Below are 6302 nucleotides of genomic sequence, written 5' to 3'. Positions count from 1 at the left end.
AAGTTATATATATTATTATATATTTTATATATATAAGTATATATTCTGGATATATAAGGAACTGTCATGAGTAAATAATAGCTAATCAACCAAAAGATACAGAGGCAAAGGGCCGTGTGCACAAAACACTAGTAGCCTATAAATATAAAAAACAAAGTTGGACCACCTTAGCAATCATAAAAATGCAAACTACAACTATAGTGAGGTACTATTTTAACCTAGAAGATGGGCAAATAAAAGAATATTAAGTGTGAATGACTCAGAGGTGGAACACAAGAAAACACGCATGCCCTGTTGATGGAACTATGTACTTGTCTTAATTTAGAAAGCATTTTGTCTAATTATGTAAAGCTGACGTGGGGACCCTAAGGATCAATTTTTATATCTCAGGGATAGATACATATTACACCAGGGTATCTAAAGGAATGTACAAGAAGATTGTCCTGTTTGCAGTAGCCCCAAAATCTAGGGGAAAATCCTCGGGTGCATTCACTGGAGAATGAATAATAAATCTGTCAAACGAATAGAATGGAAGCCTACATGTTAGTGAAAATGAATTCTCTAAAAGCATATGCCACAACATGAATTAATATCATAGACATAGTGTTGAAAACAAAGAATATGACAGAAAACAGTATGAGCAAAATGAACTCCCTTAGACACATTTCAAAGACAAACAACATTGAATAATAGGTATAAAAAGATTCTTACATAAGTGCAAGAACTGTAAGGAAAAGCAAGGGAATGAAAATATAAACTTCAGGGTCATGCTTACCTGGACGTGGTAGAGAAAGAACAATGAAATCTAGAAAAATAACACAGGGGCTGAAAATTTCTCAGTGATCATCTGTTTCCTAAATTGACGGTTTCAGGCAAGAGCATTGATTTTGTTGTTTCCCTAGATGCACTGTATACTCATTGTACATATTGTTTTGTATAGTTCAACATGCAGTTTTTAAAATTTAAAGTAGATTCTATCTGAGTTGTAAGTGCAGGGGAAGTTATGATTGACATACACCAAGCTGTATGGTTCATTGCCTGAGAAGCAAGAGTGGAGGAGAGGAGGGAAATTGACAAGTTAAGAGCAAATAAATTAATGATGTAAATGGTTTTATTTATTTATTTTTAATAATGAAAAAGCAGAGTCAGGAAAAAGGCAATAAAAAGCAGTTTGAAAGCCACACTAGTTGCATCACCAGCTTTCCCTGCCCTCCAGCCTATAAAATGTGTAGTTTCCTCTCCACAGGGACTGTGATGACATGGGAAGGGACCACGTCACAAGGACGTTGCTGATGGGGGATGAGGAGCCTTAGACAAAAAGCCACCTGCCCTGCTTTTCCCCTGAGCCAACCATGTGCTTCAGTCTCCTCTGCTGTGTGGCCCTTTTGCTCTGGGGAGCAGGTGAGTTCCTGCTGTGAACTTGTCAGATTCCAGATCCAGGATTTTCTCCTGTGGCTGCAGAATCAGGCTCCTCCTGGGCTTTGTCTCCACTTTGTCTCTTTCCCCCGCAGGCTCCGTGGACACGGGGGTCACCCAGAGTCCTGGACATCTGGTCAGAGAAAAGGAACAGAGAGCAAAGATGGACTGTGTCCCCAAAGAAGGACATAATTACGTTTACTGGTATCGTAAGAAGCTGGAAGAAGCGTTCGAGTTTTTGGTTTACTTACGGAATGGAGGAGACATTATGGAAGAGGCAGAAGGGTTTAAACAGCGATTTTCAGCTAAATGTCCCAAAAACTCACCCTGCAGCCTGGAAATCAACTCCACTCAGGCAGGGGACTCAGCGCGGTACTTCTGTGCCAGCAGTGAATCCACGGTGCTGAACGCTGGCTCTTCTTAGCACACAAACTCATCATGGGCCCAGCTCAGGAAACCAGTGGTGTATGAGGTGGGAAAGGAGTAACAGAAACCCAACTTGAAAGATATTAACCAGAAGGAGAAGCTGGTACATGGCAACTGTGGGTGAGCAGAAAGGGATGTTAGAACAGCTGATGGCACAGAAAGCCAGGGAAGGGGGAGGAAGCGGTAAAGGGGCTCAGATGCCCCAGCGTGCGGGGCATCAGGCAGAGGAAAGACACAGGGTATGAGCCTGATGGGTTTCTAACAATCTCTCTGAGAAATGTAACTGTGTGGTTTTCCCCTCACAAAGCTGTACCTTCGGGAAGCTCGATGATCGGCAGGTGAACTTTCTTTCCTGGGGACCCTGATCCCCTGGCCCCGCACAATTCATGATCCAGACCCAGACTCTCCTTTGGGTTCATGACTGCTTCTCACAGCTGTCCCTGCCAGAGCAGCTGAGGGCGCTCTGCAACCCCCTCCCTCCTGAAGAGCAGAAATGTACAAGGGAAAAGCATCCTTCAGGTATAACATAAGGGCAATGGGACACACCCATTTTAAGTTCATGTTTCACTAGATTTTGACAAATACTTTTACCCATGTAGCCAGCATGACAATCCAGACCCCGAACACTTCCCTCTCCCTGAAATGTGCCCCATGCTGCTCTGTCAAGGTCTTTAAGTTCTCTCAGCATTGACTTGTGATGTAATTGAACATATCCTGCACATATTTTGTTGATATTTTCCTAAATTTACTTTAAGAAATGCATTCTGAATGTATTTTACTACTCATAAGGAATTTAATGATTAAAAGTATTTTCTGCCAAGACTTCACGTTAGTCCACTTCAATTTAGTCTTTACATTTCTCAGCTGATGTCTGAGCCTCAGTATCTTATGGAAAAATACCTTCTCCAGAAAGAGTGTCACCGGCCACCACACCTGGGTCACACCACCAGCCTCACTACCTGTGTGACCAACTGTTAGTCACTCTTTAATACAGACTATTAGTAATTCAATAGTGATAGAGTTAAAAGATGCCCCTTGCTTACGAAAATAAACCAGTCCATTAAGCACAGTAAGGAGCGTGTTTTACAGGGAGGCTCGTGGCCTGCAGTAAGGAATGCGGGTGTCCCAGCTGTGCTGCTCAAGTCTGTGAATTCACTTCTTGTTCCTCCCGTGGGCCAGTTCAAGAGGTAATATTGTTAAAAGGTATATTTTATCCAAAGCAATCTACAGACTTCAAGCAACCCCTATCATAAGACCCATGACATTTTCACAAAACCAGCACAAAGACTCCTAAGATGTATATGGAACCACAGAGGACCCCGGAGAGCCACAGCAATCATGAGGAAAAAGCCCAAAGCCGAAGGTGCCACGCTCCCCGACTTCTGCCCGCTGTACAAAGATATAATCATCAAAATAGCGTGGTACTGGCCCAGAAACCGAGGCACAGGTCGATGGAACAGAGCAGAGAGGCCAGAAGTAAGCCCACACAAATATGGTTGATTAATCTGTGACAAAATATGCAGGAACATAAAATTGGCAAAAGACACTTTCTTCAAAAAGTGGTGCTGGGAAAACTGGCCAGCCACGTGTGAAAGAAAGAGGTGAGAACAGTTTCTCACAGCTTATATGAAAATAGACACAAAATAGATTAATGACTTACATGTAAGGCCAAAAATCATAAAACGCTGAAAGGAAAACTTAGGGTACCCTTTGGCATAAATTGCAGCAATATTTTTGTATCTGTCGCCTCAGGCAAAGGACACAAAAGCAAAAATAAACAAATGGGACTTAGTTAAGCTTGAGAGGTTTTAATAACAAAGGAAACCATACACAAAATGAAAAGCCAACTCACACAGCGGGAAAAGTGTATGCAAAGTGATGACTGATAAGGGGTTAATATCCAAAATATATAAGCAGCTAATATTACTGAATATCCAAAAAATACCAATTGCAAAATGGGCAAGAGAGCTAATAGACATTTTTCCAAAGAAGACATACAGATGGCCAAGGGTCACAGAGAAGGATGCTCAACACTGCTGTCATCACAGGGGCAAATCAAAACCGCAATGAGATGTTATATCACACCTGTCAGATGGTATCATCAAAAATACCAAGAACAGAAACCCTCCTCCTATGTTCCTAAGCAGCAGAAGCTCGTAAGTCTTCTTTCTAAAAGCCAAAAAAGCCTCAGCAACCATTACCTTCTGTCTCTATGGTTCTGTTACAGTTTCAGACTCATGGGAAAACTCTTTCAAGGGATCTGGCGTCTCTGGCCATGTTAGCCGGGCTCGGGCAGGGTATCGTGTGAACCCACTTATTACTCTCTGTGACACAGGGAGATCTGGTAGAATCACAGAGCAGTGCTTTAGAGCAAGTCATGTTTACAACGTCCTGCTAAAGATGAGCTGGGCTTCATTAGGCTCATGGAGAGGATTACCACAGCCAGATGGCTGAGAAGGACCAAGGGGAAAGACCATTTGGAACTTTGGCCACTAGGAGGGGATGTGGGTCTTTCTGTAAAAACACTTTTGGAGCTTAAAGAGCAAGCAGAGACCTCCCCTCACCTGAGGTGGGAAGTCCTCAGATACTTCAGGGAACTCAAGTGACATACTTCAGGTCCGGGCTGTGGAACCCTGGGTAACGATTAGTCAAATCCATTTCGCTTGCCTTCTCGAATCAAGGTCTTTTTAAGACTTGCGTGTTCTCCAAGCTTCAAGTAAATCTAAACAACATGTTTCTTTGAGGTATTTTTCTGGAACCTGGAGTCAGCTACATCCAGCTGGGAGGAGCCAGAGTAAGCTGTGTCTAGTTGGATGTCAGCTTGTTAAGACTGGTTAGAACCATGGACCCTCGACCTGGGTGTGCAAAATCAGGGGACCAAAACCTCGACCCTCGAATCCTGCTCAGAGTCTTCCCTTATGACTCTGCAGGGCTTCTAGCTCAGTTATGCCTGCGCAGGATGAGAGTTACCACATCTTTTTCAAATCACCTCTCCTCAAGATCTCCACGCTCCCCACACCTAAGGCAGATTTACTTCTTTATTCTTTATCACATGCATACCCTGCGCCTCTTGCTTTCAGGGAGGTGGATCTGAGATCTGTTCTCGCATCACCTCGCTTGGCTGCCTTAGAGACAAATCTTTTCTCTGCTGCACACCTCAGCGTTTTGGCTTCTTGTTGGTCAGCTGAGATGAACCAGGTTCAGTAGCATCTGGGAGAATGATTTGCAAACATCCTGGGATGCCAATAGTTCCTTGAAATACCCAGGATCTAATCTTATCCTTTTAAACCCCATTGTGAGTAGCACGTATCCTGTACTTCTAGTTGTCCTGGTCACACGTAATTGATAAATGAGCAGAAGAACGCCACCACCATTTCTGTTCAGCATTGTGCTGAAATCCCAGCTAACAAAACAAGACAAAGTGTGAAATGAGAAAAGGGAAAGTCAGTGATTATAGACAGATGACAAATACAGAAGACGCAAAGGAATCTAAAGAAGCATTGCATTACTTATCATATCATTTAATAATTTAACTGAGTTTCATATAATATGAAAAGTCAACTTATTTCCATATACTAGCAACAGTGAAATATATATTTTCAAAAGGAGAGAGCAATTAAGAGTAACATACAGTATAAAATACAGAAACAAATATCATAGGATGAGTTAGACTTTAATTCAGAAAATTATTAAATTTTAGAGAACAGCATTTCAAAAATTTGAATTAAGTGAAGATATATGTCATGTCATGTAGAATTTAAACCAACAGGAAATGTATTCCAATTTCTGAACTATCATCTATGTGTTGAATGCAGCACTAATCAAAATTACAAGAGATATTTTCATGAAATTTGACAAAACCAATCTGATATTTAAATGGAGAAGAGAGAGAAGATTAGGGCAGATAATACTGAATTACCAAGTGAGGTGAATCCCCCTTTGTATCATCAAATTATTTTATAATTAAGGATACTGAAAAAGGCATAAATAAATGGACAAATGGAAAATAATAGATTTAAAATAGCACCAAACATAGAGAGGCACTTAATATATGTGAGAACCATCATGGCATGAATGCAGAGGAATGGCACAATATACAGTAAGATCTTCTGGGATGTGTGGTTATCCACAGAAAGACTAATTTTAAACAACGTCTCCCTGTATAAGCAAAAATAATTCTGAAAGGATTAAATGCTTAAATACAACACTTAAATTGTTCACTATTTGGTAAATCACATGGAAGTACACTTTTATGAAACTGCACTATGGGAGCATTTCTTATGAAGAATTAAAGAATGGATGCCCTCTCAAAAAAGAATGACAGATCTACTAAATTAGGGATGTCACCAAAAAACATTATAAAGAGTGTAAATTCAAGCCACAAATGGAAATATATTGGCAGCATATACAGCTAACAAAGTTATATATATTATTATATATTTTATATATATAAGTATATA

General features: G+C 40.9%; 1 long non-coding RNA gene across 1 annotated transcript; it reads right to left on the bottom strand.

Moving 5' to 3' along the window:
- Positions 1 to 145: 145 nt before the first annotated feature.
- LOC135321655 (uncharacterized) lies at positions 146 to 5988 on the bottom strand. The gene is made up of 3 exons (XR_010381571.1): positions 2156 to 5988; positions 1743 to 1956; positions 146 to 1549 (listed from the first exon to the last, which is right to left on the bottom strand). It is a non-coding gene; the product is annotated as an uncharacterized LOC135321655 (long non-coding RNA).
- Positions 5989 to 6302: the final 314 nt, after the last annotated feature.

The sequence above is a fragment of the Camelus dromedarius genome, chromosome 7 (assembly GCF_036321535.1).
Source record: "Camelus dromedarius isolate mCamDro1 chromosome 7, mCamDro1.pat, whole genome shotgun sequence".
Lineage (NCBI taxonomy): Eukaryota > Metazoa > Chordata > Mammalia > Artiodactyla > Camelidae > Camelus > Camelus dromedarius.
Note: the sequence above shows the minus strand (reverse complement) of the source record. Positions and strands in the feature narration are given on the sequence as shown.